This window comes from Callospermophilus lateralis, unplaced genomic scaffold (assembly GCF_048772815.1).
Source record: "Callospermophilus lateralis isolate mCalLat2 unplaced genomic scaffold, mCalLat2.hap1 Scaffold_279, whole genome shotgun sequence".
In the NCBI taxonomy this organism is placed as follows: domain Eukaryota; kingdom Metazoa; phylum Chordata; class Mammalia; order Rodentia; family Sciuridae; genus Callospermophilus; species Callospermophilus lateralis.
In genome coordinates this window covers 44,902-62,412 of record NW_027513499.1, presented here as the reverse complement: position 1 = coordinate 62,412, position 17,511 = coordinate 44,902, and the positions used below count along the sequence as shown (strand labels likewise).

Below are 17,511 nucleotides of genomic sequence, written 5' to 3'. Positions count from 1 at the left end.
TAGAGCACTCCTGGGTTCAATCCCTAGTACCAATTAGCAAGTAAGTGAAAAAATATGTGGTCTCATACAACATGTGGCCTTCTGTATCTTCTTTCGTTTAGCATAATATTTGAAATATATTTATTTACACTGTCCAGTAATTGTGAAAAACTGGAAACACACTGAATACCTATTTGGGGCATGGTTAGATAAAGTATAGTACTTCCATATAATGGAATACTTTATAGTCATTAAGAAAAATGTTTATAAAAATATTCATGGGTATGATATAATGCAGTGATGAGTCCAAAATTCCACAATTATTTAAAATTTTAAGTGTATTGGGAAATACCCTGAAATCTACAAATATGCAAAATATTTCTAATGCTCTTATTTGAGTACTGAGATTATGGATATTCTTGTCCATGTATTTTCCCAGTTTTCTTCAGTATCACATTTTACTCCTATGGCTGGGGGAATGCTCACCTCTATCTCCATCCCCAGCCCTCCTGAGCACCCGTGTTTTCCTCTCCTTCAGACCAAGTCCGGAACAGCTACTACATCGGGGCCGATGGCTCTCTGCGACTGCTGCTGGCCAACGGCATGAAGGTGGCACTGCAGACTGAGCCCCACCTGCTCACTGGTACTGTCAACTCCACGGTGGGCAAAAGGAATGTCACGCTGCCCATCGACAATGGCCTCAACCTGGTAGAGTGGCAGCAGCGCAAGGAGCAGGCTCGAGGCCAGGTTACCGTCTTCGGGCGCCGGCTGCAGGTGAGCAAGGCCTTGGAGGCCACTGCACAAGAGTGCATGCTGGGAGAAGATGAGGAGACTCTAAGAATTGGGTCTGTTCTCAAAACTCTCTCTGAGACCTTAGATTCCTCACCTGCAGAGGGAGGTTCTAAACTAGGTACCAAGTGTCATGAGAGGCTCCTGTGTGGTCTTTTCAGCTTTAACTTATGTAAGGATCTATGGCTTTGGAGTTATGTAGGAGGCGAATTTCCAGCTTATTGCTCCAAGTGAACTTGGGTTTGTCAGTCGTCTTAGAGCTTCAATTTCCTTCTCCATAAAAGGAGGAAGATAAAACCGATTTTACAAGTTGCTACAAGGATTAGAGGTAACGTGTGAAGTGTCTGATTTAGACGAGGTGGTCAAGGATAGCTGCTCTTCTTGTCAGTGCTATTATTGTAATTGTCAGTACTGTTGCTAATGTGTCCCAAAATTCTTTGTATCTCTTTGGAACCTAAGCCATGGTCTCTTTCCAGAAAGAGTGACTGTTCCTAAATGACCAAAATGACCTCACTATAACTGTCACTGCAGGGAACTGGCTTTGTGCTATGGCATATCAGAGCACCTTGCAGGGTGTGGATGCCCTGATTCAGTGCCTGTCTGCTCACCTCCCATGAGTAGAGTGTGGCTGTGGCCTGGGGGGTCACAGCCCAGCAGTATTTCCCTCCAGGTTCACAAAGGAAAGAACAGGCAGAGTCAGAGCTGGTGACCTAGGCCTGGCTTTCCACCCAGCACTTTGCAGACCACAGGTGCTCAGTAGATGTTCACTGAGCTGAAGTGAACCACAGAGTGGAGCCAGATCTTCCCAACATCCCCAAGACCAGAGAAGCCTCCTTATAGCTGCACAGCTTGGGCTCCCTTCATTCCCTGCCTTTCCTCAAAGATAGCTCACCACCTAAGTTCCTTTTTTACATGTGGGGCAACCAAGGTCCAGAGAGGGCCCGTGATTTTTCCAGAGTCACATAACTAGGCTGTGGTAAAGACGACAAAGTAGGCCCATAACAGATACCAAAATGTTAAGTGACGTCCAATATCAAAAACTAGAACCAGGCTTCCTTTGTTCCCACCAACTCAGCCCAACGCTCTGGTAACCATCTGATGTGGGAAACAGCCTCCTGCTAGTTCTCTCAGGAAGGCCTCACAGCTTTTGTTCTCAGGGGTCCGCCACCATCTGTGGCCCTCACTGAGACCCCACCAGAATTCTCAAGCAGCCCTTCCTGCACATCTGAGGCAGTGTGCAAAATGGGAAGTTAAACCCAGGTTGGCTTCCTGCTGGGCCACGTGTGTAGCCTCAGCAAATCCTCTGAGCCTCAGGTTCCTCTGAGAAACAAGACGACATATTGAAAGCACCTAGCCCAGTGCCATAGATCCCAGGTGCTCTATAAAGGGCAGCGATTAGTACTATTAGGATTTTTCTCTCCGCTGTGTGAACTGGACCAAAAGTTTCCCAGGCTTTAATTGGTCTCTCTCCCAGCCTGAGAGATGGATGGTGCTCCAGTCGGGTGGCCACATCTCGGCTTCCTCCCCAAATAAATGACCACCCACAGTGGAAGCATGTGGAATTAGAATGTTAGCCAGGTGTGCCTCCCCATAATGGAGCTCATTTTTTATATGACTGGGAACTTTTTTAATAAAGAAAGATGTAAAATAATCTCATTGCTGCCACTGCGGAGCACAGGAAGCATTAGGTGCTCCCCAGTGAGCTGCTTAATTCAATTTTATTAATTTTTGCCACAGAGGTACAACTCCCCTTCACTGGGGTCCCAGGGGGTGTCGGGGCAGCTGTGTGGGTGGCACCACCCTGGGGGCAGCCATAGGAGGCCCTTCCAAAAGGTGCCTTAACAAGGCCCCTGTCTTGTGGGTAGTGCAGCCCTGTCTCTGTGTGCCATCTCTGCAAGGAACAAGCGTCAGCCTCCAGTGCCTTTGATTTTTCACAGGAATTGTCTGCCACACTGTTTTTGCTTCTGCAATTGTGTTCGATTATCCCAGGGAAGGCAACCTTATTATAACCAGGCCATTCACCGCTAAAATCGTCGCAGTATCGTCATTATAAATCCTTATTTTCAAGGCCTTAGAACTTGAGTGGGGAGAGAGGGAGACATACACATCTCTCCTTTCTCTGAGATTGACCATGAACATTTGCTGTCATTTAATGGGAATAATCTCAATCATTTATCCAGTACCGTCTCTGTGTCTAGCATTCCACTATGTAATTTACTTAAGTTTCTCGGATCCTCACAACAACTCTGTGGTTACACAGAGGAAGAAACCAGGACACAGAGAGGGGAAGACACTTGCCCAAGGGCACACAGAAAAGCCTGTCACAAAGTTGAGGTTGGATTCTGGCCTTTATTCCTAGACCTGAGTGTGCCCTATCCCCCCACCCCACCCCACACACACACACTTTTTTTAAACTACAGAGGACCCCAGAGAGATTTCATTTCCTCAGGCCATGTGTGCCATTGTGCATTATGTGACCTAATTATCTGCTTTCCTCTTTTTTTTAAAATTAATTTTTATTGTAGGTTGTTCAAAACATTACATAGTTTATCTGCTTTCCTCTTGAGTCTTCCTACCTGTTGAACTTAACCGGTAACTAGTGGAGAAGACAGAATATGTGCCCAAATGTCCCATGAGGCCAAGTGGCCATTAGAGGGAGCCAGCATTTTAGTACCTGGCAGGGTTTCAGGGGCAGTCAGTGCCTAAGGGCCAGATCCAAGTACAGAAATAGATCCCCAAAGTATATTTCTTTACTAAACTACGAAAAACCTGATCTCCTACCTTTGAGGGAACTCTGTATTTCTGACTCTGCAAAGAAATTAAATTGCATACTGACCCAGCAGCTCAAGTGGAAACTGTACAAGGGGCTCCTGATTCTGGATTCAGGAGCAAAGCATTCTGAAGCTGAGACTGGACCCCAACCAGCCCAAGCCAGAGAAACTACCCTAGGCCCAAACACCCACTGCCTCCTAGGCCTCTAGAAGGAGGAAGAGGAGGGTGGGGGAGGAAATGATGATGTCTTGGGAGCTGATGGAGGTGATCACAAGCTCTGACTGTGGGCAAGGGCTGGAGAGTTCCCAGAGGCGTGGGAAGTCCAGGATCCTAAGAAGGCCAGGCTTTGCCCAGAGAACCACTGAGTGTCTATCAAAATGTCACAGTGGTGAGTCAGGTACAGACTCAGTGGTTCCCCAGCCATGAGATCTGCAGCAAATGCCTTCGCTTCTTGGGGCTTTGTTTTCATCAGTGTCAAACATAGCACAGTGTCCAGCACAGAATTGATGTCTCAGGTATTTTCTATGCTAGGCCTACTTGGTGGCTCTGTTTTAAGGAGGGAGCCAAGAGAAATCTGCCTGTTTTTTTTTTTTTAAATATGTCCTCATTGAAAAATCACATTAGAAAATCATGCGGATCCTCTTCAGTCACAGCTGCCATGTGCTCAACATCTGCCTTGTCTGTCCTCCCATAATGCCCTGTGCAGTTGGCATTATCATTCCCATCTTTCAGATGAAACATCACAGCGCCGACAAGTGACAGAGCCAGGAATCAAACCCATGGGTGTTGACACCCACAACCTGTGCTGCCTCCTCTACTCAGGAGCTTCTCAGCACAGGTGAGAGCTACATTGTCATCACACAAAATTCAGTGTCCAGGCTAATTTTCTTTATTACCCCTTCCCAGGTTCACAACCGGAACCTCCTGTCTCTGGACTTCGACCGTGTAACACGCACAGAGAAGATCTATGATGACCACCGCAAGTTCACCCTTCGGATTCTGTATGACCAGGCAGGGAGGCCCAGCCTCTGGTCACCCAGTAGCAGGCTGAATGGCGTCAATGTAACATACTCCCCTGGGGGCCACATTGCCGGCATCCAGAGAGGCATCATGTCTGAGCGAATGGAATATGACCAGGCGGGTCGGATCACATACAGGATCTTTGCTGATGGGAAGACATGGAGCTACACATACTTAGAGAAGGCAAGTGTCTGTCCCCCTCCACCACTGTCCTTGCCATATAAAAGGTCAATCATTATGGTTTAACCCATGGTTGGACCTCGCTTGCTGACTTCAGTGGAATAAGTGTGACCCAGGCAGTCTTCCAAACGGGAGATAATCATTTTTCAAAAAGAAATGTTCAGGAAAATCAACCAGCAAGGGTCAGGGGCCCAAGAGGCATCTGGATGGATCATGGTGATGATGTGGCAGGTGGGGGTCCTAGGGAAGGAAACATGAAGGTCTTGCCTGAGAGAGTGGAGGTAGGAACAGGACCAAACACTAACTGGATTTACAGAACAGAACTCATGTTTCTGACATAGGGCCAGGTTCTGCTCTGAGGTCCAGCACTTGGTGCAATTCCATCATGGAGAACCAGGCAGAAGCCTGGAGATTGAAGCTTAGGCAGGAGGATTCATTTCATCCCAGGGACTAGAAATCAGAGATGACCTAAAATCAAAAGTTGGTCCCAAAAAGAGAAAACCATTGCTTTAATGACTAGATGTGTCTAGGCCTGTTATCTGCTGACTTTTTCCTGAAAAAAAAAAAGATTCTGAACTTCATGCTCCAATTCTGGTACTCAGATCCCCACTTTGTTTCCTGCTCTTGGTCACCTGTCCAGGACCAGACTCTGTTTCCTCTGTGGTATGTGTTCCCTGCCTGTGCTGGGTGAGCCTCTCTTGAAAGCAATGTTCTGTGTTAAGACCGAAGGAGAGAACTTGAAGGTCATCCAACAAACGGAAAAGCCAAACCCAGGGGAGGGGGAGACATACCCAAGAGCCACACATTAGATCTACTGCTAGAGGCCAGGTTCTCCCTATCACAGCCTGCCTCTGACCTGGTACCATATGAGCAATTGAGCAAAGCCTTCTGTACCCTTCTCAGACATGGTCTTGATGCTGTAGGCACAGGGGGTCCACAGAAGCTGCTCAGCCAGCAGATGACACCATGGGACTGTCTTTTAGAGAACACCTTGCTTGAGTAGGAAGGTTAATTTGAGAAGTCTGCTGCAAGGAAGCCTGTAGGGGGGCTGTTGAATTTCTTTAGGCCAGTGCACCCCAACCTTCCTCACAACCCACCACACACAGAAGTGATCAGGCCTGTGCCACACCAAGGACCTGCTCACAGAAGAAAGCAAATGGCCTGAGTGTTCTGGGGCCCAGGCCTGCCAGGGCCAATGGCCAGGGAACACCTCACCACAGTACATCCATAATAACCTGTTCGCTGCATCCTATGGCGCACAGGTTGGAAGGCTCTGGTTGGGCATCACCCCACCACTTTCCTGAGCCTTGGGTACCAGATGTAGCCTTCCTTCTCCTTCTCCTCCCCTCATCTCTTCGTTTTCTTCTCCCTCTAGTCCATGGTGCTGCTCCTGCACAGTCAGAGGCAGTACATCTTCGAGTTCGACAAGAACGACCGCCTCTCCTCCGTGACAATGCCCAATGTGGCCCGGCAGACACTAGAGACCATTCGTTCAGTGGGCTACTACAGAAACATCTACCAGCCCCCTGAAGGCAACGCCTCGGTCATTCAGGACTTCACGGAGGACGGACACCTGCTCCACACCTACTACCTGGGCACCGGCCGTAGAGTGATATACAAGTACGGCAAGCTGTGGAAGCTGGCTGAGACACTGTATGACACCACCAAAGTGAGCTTCACCTATGATGAGACAGCTGGCATGCTGAAAACCATCAACCTACAGAATGAGGGCTTCACCTGCACCATCCGCTACAGTCAGATCGGGCCCCTGATCGACCGGCAGATCTTCCGCTTCACCGAGGAGGGCATGGTCAACGCCCGTTTTGATTACAACTATGACAACAGTTTCCGAGTGACCAGCATGCAGGCTGTGATCAACGAGACCCCGCTGCCCATTGATCTCTATCGCTACGATGATGTGTCAGGCAAGACAGAGCAGTTTGGGAAGTTTGGTGTCATCTACTATGACATCAACCAGATCATTACCACAGCAGTCATGACCCACACCAAGCATTTTGATGCCTATGGCAGGATGAAGGAAGTGCAGTATGAGATTTTCCGCTCGCTCATGTACTGGATGACAGTCCAGTATGACAACATGGGGCGAGTGGTGAAGAAGGAGCTGAAGGTGGGACCCTATGCCAACACTACCCGCTACTCCTATGAGTATGATGCCGACGGCCAGCTGCAGACAGTCTCCATCAATGACAAGCCACTCTGGCGCTACAGCTATGACCTCAATGGGAACCTGCACTTGCTGAGTCCTGGGAACAGTGCACGGCTAACCCCACTACGGTACGACCTCTGCGACCGCATCACCAGACTGGGTGACGTGCAATACAAGATGGATGAGGACGGCTTCCTGAGGCAGCGGGGTGGAGACATCTTTGAGTACAACTCAGCTGGCCTGCTCATCAAGGCCTACAACCGGGCTGGTGGCTGGAGCGTGAGGTACCTCTATGATGGCCTGGGCGGGCGTGTGTCCAGCAAGAGCAGCCACAGTCACCACCTACAGTTCTTCTATGCAGACCTGACCAACCCCACCAAGGTCACCCACCTCTACAACCACTCCAGCTCTGAGATCACATCCCTCTACTACGACCTGCAAGGACACCTCTTTGCCATGGAGCTGAGCAGTGGTGACGAGTTTTACATCGCTTGTGACAACATCGGGACCCCTCTTGCTGTCTTCAGTGGAACAGGCTTGATGATCAAGCAGATCCTGTACACGGCCTATGGGGAGATCTACATGGACACCAACCCCAACTTCCAGATCATCATCGGCTACCATGGAGGCCTTTATGATCCACTCACCAAGCTCGTCCTCATGGGCCGATGGGATTACGATGTGCTGGCTGGACGCTGGACTAGCCCAGACCATGAGCTGTGGAAGCACCTCAGCAGCAGCAACATCATGCCTTTTAATCTCTATATGTTTAAAAACAACAACCCCATCAGCAACTCTCAGGACATCAAGTGCTTCATGACAGGTGAGGACTGGGCTCCTTCAGAGGGTGGGACCCCCATTGCTCTGGTCAATTGGCAAGACCTAGTCTTCTTCTTCTTCTTTTTTTTTTTTTTGAGAGAGAGAGAGAGAGAATTTTTTTAAATATTTATTTATTTATTTATTTTAGTTTTCGGCGGATACAACATCTTTGTTTTTTGGTTTTTTTTAAATGTGGTGCTGAGGATCAAACCAGGGCCGCACGCATGCCAGGCAAGCGCACTACCGCTTGAACCACATCCCTAGCCCCAAGACTTAGTCTTCTTAAGGAAACATTAACTTGACCTAAGGGCATCATCTCCCAAAGCATATATATTAGAAAAAACACTAGTTCAGAGAATACACTGGAAGTCAAGATTCTGGCATCAAATAAACTTGAAAGGGCCACCATTCTTAAATATATTTCATAACACTTTTCAGTTTGTGAGAGGCTCTAAGAAGTCATAGTGAAGAGAGCTGTTTAATATATTTGCCCAATATTTCTCAAACTTATTTGACCATGAAAACCCCTTTTTTACCATGAAATCCTAATATCTCACTGGATACTTCCCTTGGAGTGCACTTTGGGAGTTTCTGATATAGAAATCAAACTGGCTCTGAGATTCTGATAAATCAGGTTAAGGTATGATTAAAATAAAATCAGTTCTTAATTTGTGATGATGGAATAGAAAACTCAGACTTTGGAGACAAAGCTGAGGGAAGGATCCGCCATTGCTAAGCTATCACAGGTTTGCAAAATTTTCTTAATGTCCCTGAATTCCAGTTTCCTGATCTATAAATTAAAATTAGAATATTCACCCTGACTCTAAATAGGCAAATATGTGTATGAAAAACCTTACAGCAACAACTAAAAAAAATTAAAAATAAAAAATAAAATAGATACATAACTAATAATCAGTAGTAAAGATAAAATAGAAGATGAAGCGAAAAATCCAACAATTGCATGAAAAGTAACAAGGAACACATGGAAAAAAATAGAAAAAAAAATACTTACCTACCACCTAGTTGCAAGGGTAAAATGAGATGTATTTCATATCAAACACAGTGCCTGACTCACGTTGGTTCCCTTTCCTTTTCTCTCTAATTGAAAAAGTGAGCTTTGATTTCCACTGTTGTGAAACTGATTTGAATATAGTATCCAATGGGTCCTGCAGGCAGGGATGTCTCCAGCAGCCACAGTTCTCCCAAGCAAGTAACTATGCCCAGGTCAGCCACAGAGAACCTCAAGTGGGAGTGGCTGTGGGGCATGGATAAAGCCAGAATGTCTTATATGAGAATGTGTAGTGGGCAAAAATTGGGTGTATCCCAGCTTGTAAACATAATAGTCTCCAATCGTTTATCCTGTGACACAATCCTCTGGCCCTCTCTCTTAGGACAGTTTTCTTCATTCAGTAAATGTCTCCTCTGTGCATTCATTGTTTTAGGCACTAGAGATAGAAAGAGGACCCCTGCTGTCCATAAATTCACACTGTAAGGTAGGTGACAGTTGCTGTCCAGTGTGGGAGTCCATGGTGAGGATTTGCGGGGAAGGCCAGTGCAGCTCAGAGGAGTCCTGGGGAGGCCTCACAGAGAGCTGACACTTGGGGCTATTTTTGAGGTTTTTTTTTTTTAGGTAGTGAAGAGAAATGCGTTCCAGGGAGTGGGAACAGATGTACAGAAGTGTAAAGAGGGCATCATGTATAGCTCCCAAGAGTGTCCCTATGGACATGGCTTCCTGGCCCCAAACTTGGCGTCCTCATCTGGACCCTGTTTCTGCTCACAGCATGGGAGGATTCCTTTTTTCAGGAAGGAACTCTAGGTTGTTGTATTAAAAGCAAAAGTCTCAAGCATGGGCAAGAATTGAGAACACGGTGATACACAGGTGTGATGAAAACATACTTGGATCCCCGAGATAAACACGAATATCCTGACAGTGTTTCCAAGCATTCACTATGTTCCACTTGGCCGCTAGCTCTAGAGAAACTTGACAGATTGAGATGACATTTCCATTACATCCGTCTACATTGAGCACACCCCCTGCCTCACCCTCCAGTGAGTTTCCTGTGAGACATTTTGGCAGGTTACTATAGCTGGAAAACACTGGTGAAATAGGACATGTACTTTCTATCAAAAAATCATTTCAGATTGCCAAAATATTATTATCCCCCCCTTTTCTTTTGTATACCACCAATGCATATGGTCTCCTTTCAGAATAGCATTAGCATGACTAACTGCTCTATGCCAGGCCCTTGCAGACTTGATCTCCTTTAAACTTGGTGATAACTCTAAGATCACTTCCATTATCTTCGTTCTACAGATGGGACATTCAAGGCTCCAAACAATGAAGTGTCGCCCAAAGTCACTTAAACTGGGGCTTTCTGGCTCCAAAACACTTCCCAGGACAATCATGCTGGTCTCCAAATCCTGTTTTTAAGAAAACAATTCAGCTGGGACTATAGCTCAGTTGGTAGCGTGCTTGCCTCACATGCATAAGGCCCTGGGTTCAATCTCCAGCACCACAAAAAGTAAATAAATAAATAAGAAGTTTCTAAGAAAGCAATTCACAAAGGATAGGAAGGGCAGCAGAATACAACAGACACTAGTATGGCAATATATAAATCAATGGAAGTGTAACTGATGTGATTTTGCAATCTGTATACGGGGTAAAAATGGGAGTTCATAACCCACTTGAATCAAAGTGTGAAATATGATATATCAAGAACTATGTAATGTTTTGAACAACCAACAATAAAAAAAAGAAAAGAAAAAAGAAAAAAAAAAGCAATTCACCACCCAAGGGGGTACCTGACACTTTCAAATTGGGTTTTAATTTCCAAGTCAGTTAAATCCAATTATATATTTCAAGTCAGTCAAATATTATTATATGTTTTGCTAAGAATCTAGAACAGACTCAAGCATAATGCTGCCTTCATGGAATGCATGGCCCAGGGCTGCTTTTATCAAATGTCTTTGTGAACCCACCATGAGAATAAGATTTTTATATCACAGTAAGACACTAAAACAAAAGGCTTGCAAAATAATCCGTGTGATATGCTCATATTTTCTAGTCTAATCTACTCCATTTCAGGAAATATGCTTGTCATGACCCACAAAATTGTTTTTACTTACATAGTAGGTCCTATCCCACAGTTTGAAAAACAGTGGTGTACAAGAGAGGTGCCAGATAAGCAGTCAAGATTTTAGCAGATCGCTAATGAGAAACTAAGATACTACTCTCACTAAACCTGACCTTTTTATTTCTGTGTAGGCTATACGCATCCTCACTTCCAGCAACAATGACAACAACAACAACAAAAATCTCTTTCTCCAAAGATTTCTTCAGGGTTCCTGACATACACTCCAATCAGGAAGGCATAGGTCACATAACAACCCTTGAAGCAATAACTAGGGCTGGAGACAGCACACACTCATTGACTCAGCCTGGGTCACAAGAGCCATTACTGATTCAGCTTCCCTAGAACTACATGAATACTCATCCCCCACTCCCACCCCACACCAACACCCCCACCCAAAAAAGAAGGCAGAATGGGATGCTGGGAATATGACCAAAAAATGTCAACCCAGATATAATGTATATATCATTGCACTTAATCTTCACTTGAAGCCTGGGAGTGGGGAATAGTGACCCCATTTGCAAAGGCAGAAAGTGAGGTTCAGAGAAGTAAAGTAACTGGCTCACTGAGACGTGGCAAGGCTGGCATTAGAACTCAAAACCCTTGTTTTAAAATTAGAATATACTTTGTAAAGAACAAAGCTGTGTACCTGCAAAAGGATTAGTAGAGCTTGCATTTCATCATCCTACTTGGCCCCACCTGCACCACTGATGTCTGGGTTAAGATGGGTTAAGAGGAGGCTTTTGTTGTTGTTTGGGTTTTTTGTTGTTGTTGTTGGTGGTGGTGGTGGTTTAGGTGGTTGGTTGACTTTGGTACTGGGGACTAAGCTTTTTAACTGGAGGGAAACACCCATCTCTAATGTTGTTACAATTCTCAGCTCTTCAGAAAAAGCACAGTAGGAACACCAATGAGAACATATATCTTCACAAAAAGAAAAGATGTGTGACAGGAATTTGCCACCTCCCCTCACTCTCACTTGTAATTAAGGCCCAGCCCTCTTCTCAGTCCCCTGCTTTCCTGGGAATTCATGACATTCCAGAGAGAAGCTTTCTTTACAACTACAAATTCAGGTGCAAGTTCTCAGCCTCAAACAAAATGACTTTGTAAGGTTTCTTCCCCTCCTCTTCTGTTTGTTTAAATTTCCAAAAGAACCATCTGCCACAACTCAGAGAATCAGAGACTCTTAGAAACTCAGTGAGGAAAGAGACTCTGGAGAACAGTTGATCCAAGTCCCAACCTTTATAAATGAGAAAATGAGGGTTCCAGGGTGTGGAGGCATGGGGCTGGGAAATAAAGAAAACCCTCTGGGAGGCAAGAATTGAGTCAGCCACTTCAAATATATTAAATCCAACAATTTATGTACAGATTTGGAATAGCTCCCGCTATATGACAGTTGCCCCCAAATGATAACACTATCAGTATTCTTCTCCACCGCATGGCTAAAACCATTTCTATTGTCAATATGCAAACAAGAAACCTAAACCTCAGAGAAGTTAAGTAAACTGTCCAAGGTCATGTAGACTATGAGCTGGGAAGCCAGAATTTGGACCTGGGTTTTTGTCTGGCCTCAGTTACCACATTCTTTCCCTTCTGTGATCCTACCTAATAAGGCCCAGGTGAGAAACGGAACCTGGATTTCTAAGCTTCCCCTTTACCACCACTTGCCTGTACCTCCTGCTTCCACACCAGCAGAGGGCCCCAGGGACAACTAAAACTAAAATGAAAACAAGCTTGAGATCCTTGAATGGGAGAGAAATGTGATACCCCACAGTGACAGGGACACAACTGTTGACCCCATGGGCCATCCCACCTCTGTGGATCCCACCTCTGGAATGAACCGTGCACCTGCTGGGAGAGGTAACTTCCAACTAGTACCCTGCCTGTGGGATTAGATCCTCAAACTCAGTGTACAGACTGGAAAATGAAAGCACAGGGAGGTTGAGTGGCTTCCTTGGGCTGTCAGGAAATAAAAGGCAGGAGCACAGGGAAATTGATCTCAGTACAGGTCATCTCCATGCCCAGTGGCACTTTGGCCATGAGGCTTTCATCCCTGCAAGGGAGGTAAGAAGAGAGTGGCCATTTGTTTCTCAGTGAATTTTCTCTTTGCAAGTCAATCATTAAAATCTTCCTCTGGATCTGACCATTCTTTTGTTTCCTTTTAATGACTGGTCTGGTCAAAGAGGAGGCTCTTCATCCACAACAGTTGTCCCTGAGTACGAAGCTGGAGGTCCCAGGGGTTGGTGTGAGAGTGGAAAAGGATGTCTGGAAACCTAGGTTCTACCTAAGTGACATCTTTCCTGGGTACACATCTGGGAGGAGAGTCACTGGGTCCCAGGAACGCCTGGGGCTTTAGACCATGAAACCATTTTCCAAAGTGTTTGTAACAGTCACTTCTTCCACCAGCAGTCCTCCATGCCCCCACCCCACCTGCAGCCTCTCTAGGTGTTGAATTAGGATGAGTGGCATCGGAAGGCACTTACTTCATGGGGATGTTTCTGCTTCTCTCACACTCAGATGTCAATAGCTGGCTGCTCACCTTTGGATTCCAGCTGCATAACGTGATCCCTGGATATCCCAAACCAGACATGGATGCCATGGAGCCATCCTATGAGCTCGTGCATACACAGATGAAAACCCAGGAGTGGGACAACAGCAAGGTAACTCCTCAGACAGCACCTCACACCTCAAGCATTTCAACATTGCAGGATGGTCTTGCCAGCTTTGCAGGAGAGCTGGGGTCAGTGATGGAAACCAAGGCAGTGACTCTACAGGGCCTGCCAGAGAACATTTCAGCAAACATTTAGCAACTCTATTGCTAGGCAGGCCACTGGGACCCAGCTGCAGGGACACACAGATGCTCAGAAGCCATATGAAGGCGCTTTGTGTATCACAATAAGTGTGGAGTTTCACAAAAATAAAAATCCTCTGTCAATATCTGGGCAAAGGTGCAGGGGGAGAAAGTGTGTTCTAAATACAAATGTGATATTTTTTGAGCACCTAATGCACCTGGCCTCGTGTGAGGTATTCTGCATACGTTAACTCAAAAATATCCCACTGTGTAACTGTTCTCGATTTACAGATTTAATGCCTGAGGGTTTTCGATACCACACAGCAAGGAAGGGATTCAAACCAGGTTTCTGTTCTGTGTCATCTTGCTGAGTGCCGGGCCTGGTATACTGTAGGTGCCCCAAAAGCATTATTTTTTTGTCTTCCTTTTATGACCCCATTTCAAATACAGAATTATACAGCTGGAAAGATCTTTAAAAACAGTCTAGCCCCACCCGCTCACTCTTTGCATTCATTTTTCCCCTTCTCTGTCCCTTCTTTTCCACTGCCATTCATAAATTCTGTACTAGAAGCGGACTCCATGCCCAGCCCTTTGCTGTGCCCAGTGAGTGCAGAGATGAATAGGACTTTGAGGGGATCCTAGCCTGGAGGACAACAGGCTGTGGAGGAAAGCGGGGTTGCCAGATGGTGTCCTGCTAGTGATTGGAAGCTTTTGCATCCCTATTTCTTATTTCAGACTGATTCCTTTAGGCCTCAACTTAGCCATCTGTATTGTCCTCTTGCAAAGCGCTCCCCACACGTAGCTCCAATCAGTTAAGTTCTGGGTCTCATTTAATACCCAGCCTACAGGTTAGCACAATACAGGTACACAGAAAACTTTTGTTGAATGAATAAATGATTGAAAGAAAAAAGAGCCCATTTTACAGATGGGATGAGGGTTCAAAGAGAAACTTACCCAAGGATACTCAGCTGGGAAGGTCAGAGGAAGGTGCTGAAAATTCGGGGTTGCCCAACCACAGAGCCCATCCTCTTTCTGCCAACACCTGCTCCCCAGCACCCCGGCCCTGCCCCAGATGTCCCAGCATCTGCAGTCCCCAGGGATGATTCTAGAGCGTAGCTCTTCCTCCCCCACCAGGTTCCCTGCTGTATTCCTCAGTCCCTGTCTCTGACTGCCTGTTTGCCAACCTCGCCTGTCAATGCATTATTGATTTCCGCCCTTGGCAAGCATCGGAGATCTTTGTTGTTGAGCACTCCAGCTTTCGTGAAACTCTAGGAAATAATTGTTCACAGACAGGGTTCTATTAATTATAAAGAGGACTTAATTTCAGTGGGAGGCTGATGGGCCTATTTCTAAAGCCATTTCCCTGAGTTTCCTGATGAGGCCCTGGAGCCATCCCAAACATGGCTTACCTGATCTCCAGAGCCATGGAAGGGACAGTAGATGATACATCAAGTTGGCAAGGCCCAGCCTGTCCCCCAAAGCAGCCAAGTGCGGGAACACCTGAGGACCCCCAAGGAAGCACAATAGAGGCCCTTCTGGCAATTTATCTGTATACATGGTTAAGAGCAATAAAGCAGAGTAAGCACATTGATTCAGATCACCACTTTTCCTCTTTTTCTGCATTTCTTGCCATTCTCCCCCTAATATCACCCCTCACATTCTTCAAGTCCCAGCTGAAGCATGAACCTGTCCTCAAAACCCACCTTCTCTTTGTCCTCTCCCTTCAGGCTGGGATACTTCTGAGCCTTGTTTCTCCCTATAATAACAGCCCTTGAAACCGAGCTTCAAGAATCAGACAGAACTGGGTTTGAATGTTGACTTGATGTCAGTCATATAACTATGAACTATTTATAACTTCTTAGAGCCTTGGTTTCTTTCATTTAAAAGTAAAATTGGAATTATAAAATATCCACTACATAAAGTTATTATGATGATCAAAAGAGACAGTGATAATTATTTAGCTTAAAAAGCAAGAAATGTTAGCTATAGCTCCTATTATTATCTCTCTTAGACCACCAGTGGTCACATTTGATGGCAATCATTATTGTCACATCTGATTTTCCCCATGAAACAATGAATTATTTTGGGGCAAAGGTGATGTCTGACTTATTTGAGTACCTCCAGTGCCCAGAAAAGGACCTGGCCCAGAATAGATGCTCCTTGAACAGTCTCTGAATCGAAGGGTATGAATGGTGGATAATGGACAGCTAGCCATCTTGTGGTCAGCAGTAGAGATACAGGCTTCTGGTTAATAAATATGTACAGACTTGATTTATTTAAGTGGATTTTCCATATTCTTGTGGTTTGCTTTTTCCCTTTGTCTTATTCTCTCTCTCTTGTTCTCTTTCTCTCTCTCTCTCTGTCCTCATCAGTCTATCCTTGGGGTACAATATGAAGTGCAGAAGCAGCTCAAGGCCTTCGTCACCTTAGAACGCTTTGATCAGCTCTACGGCTCCACAATCACCAGCTGCCAGCAGGCCGCTGAGACAAAGAAGTTTGCATCCAGTGGCTCAGTCTTTGGCAAGGGGGTCAAGTTTGCCTTGAAGGATGGTCGAGTGACCACAGACATCATCAGTGTGGCCAACGAGGATGGTCGGAGGGTTGCTGCCATCTTGAACAATGCCCACTACCTAGAGAACCTGCACTTCACCATTGACGGGGTGGACACCCACTACTTTGTGAAACCAGGGCTTTCAGAAGGTGACTTGGCCATCCTGGGCCTCAGTGGGGGACGGCGAACCCTGGAGAATGGGGTCAATGTCACCGTGTCCCAAATCAATACCCTGCTTAATGGCAGGACTAGATGCTACACAGACATCCAGCTCCAGTATGGGGCACTGTGCTTGAACACCCGCTATGGGACGACGTTGGACGAAGAGAAGGTGCGGGTGCTTGAGCTCGCCCGGCAGAGAGCTGTGCGCCAGGCTTGGGCCCGAGAGCAGCAGAGACTGCGGGAAGGGGAGGAGGGCCTGAGGGCCTGGACAGAGGGGGAGAAGCAGCAGGTGCTGAACACAGGGCGGGTGCAAGGCTACGACGGCTTCTTCGTGATCTCTGTTGAGCAGTACCCAGAACTGTCGGACAGCTCCAACAATATCCATTTCATGAGACAGAGCGAGATGGGCCGAAGGTGACAGAGAGGGCCAAGGCCTGGACTTCTTGCCAAAGACAGCTACTCTTTTGTGGCCACATACCTGACTGTGTTGTACTTTAAAAAAAAAATCCTTTTTTTAACAAGTGCAGAAAACAAACAAAAAGATACTGGTTGCATTGTTAATTCATGCAACATTCTTTTTTTTAAGAAAAGAAAAAGACACAAATTTGGCCTTCACACATTTTTTGCAAAGAACAGAAGGTTTTTTTCTTTTTCTGTAGTGTGATCACAATGAAAACTCTGTCTTTTGTTCCCCTTCTCCTTGAGGAATTTTTCCTGTTGTTCGGGGTATGTTTCTTCTCTCTTTGGGGCACACATCTAGAGTGTGTCCTTGTCTGTCCCTAGGTACCCAGTGTGATGTGAGACATGAGTGTCTGTGCTAAGGTGTCTCATGTGCACCCCTTTCTTCTTTGACAGGGGGTTGTGCAGGAGTTGGGGTGCAGAGTGTAATGGGCCTGGAGGAACTCAGGAGCTTTTGCTGGGCTCCTGCAGGGGACTGGTGGCTTTTTACTCACTGTGTTTTGTACCTCCAGAGGACCACAGATGGTTATATCTTGCTCTGGAAAATGTCATGATGTTGTTCAGCACCTTTTCAAGCTGCCCCAAACTCCTGTCCAGGCTTTATATTTTAATGCTAAATGAAACCCTCTTCCCCTTTTGCAAATTTCGTGTAGTTGTTGGTGCCACCCCCATACTGGGATAGAGAACACGTCTC

The 17,511-nt window shown here is 46.1% G+C and overlaps 1 pseudogene; it reads left to right on the top strand.

Moving 5' to 3' along the window:
• The window catches only part of LOC143387209 (teneurin-4-like), a 266,697-nt pseudogene extending 249,503 nt beyond the window's left edge, over positions 1 to 17,194 (top strand).
• Positions 17,195 to 17,511: the final 317 nt, after the last annotated feature.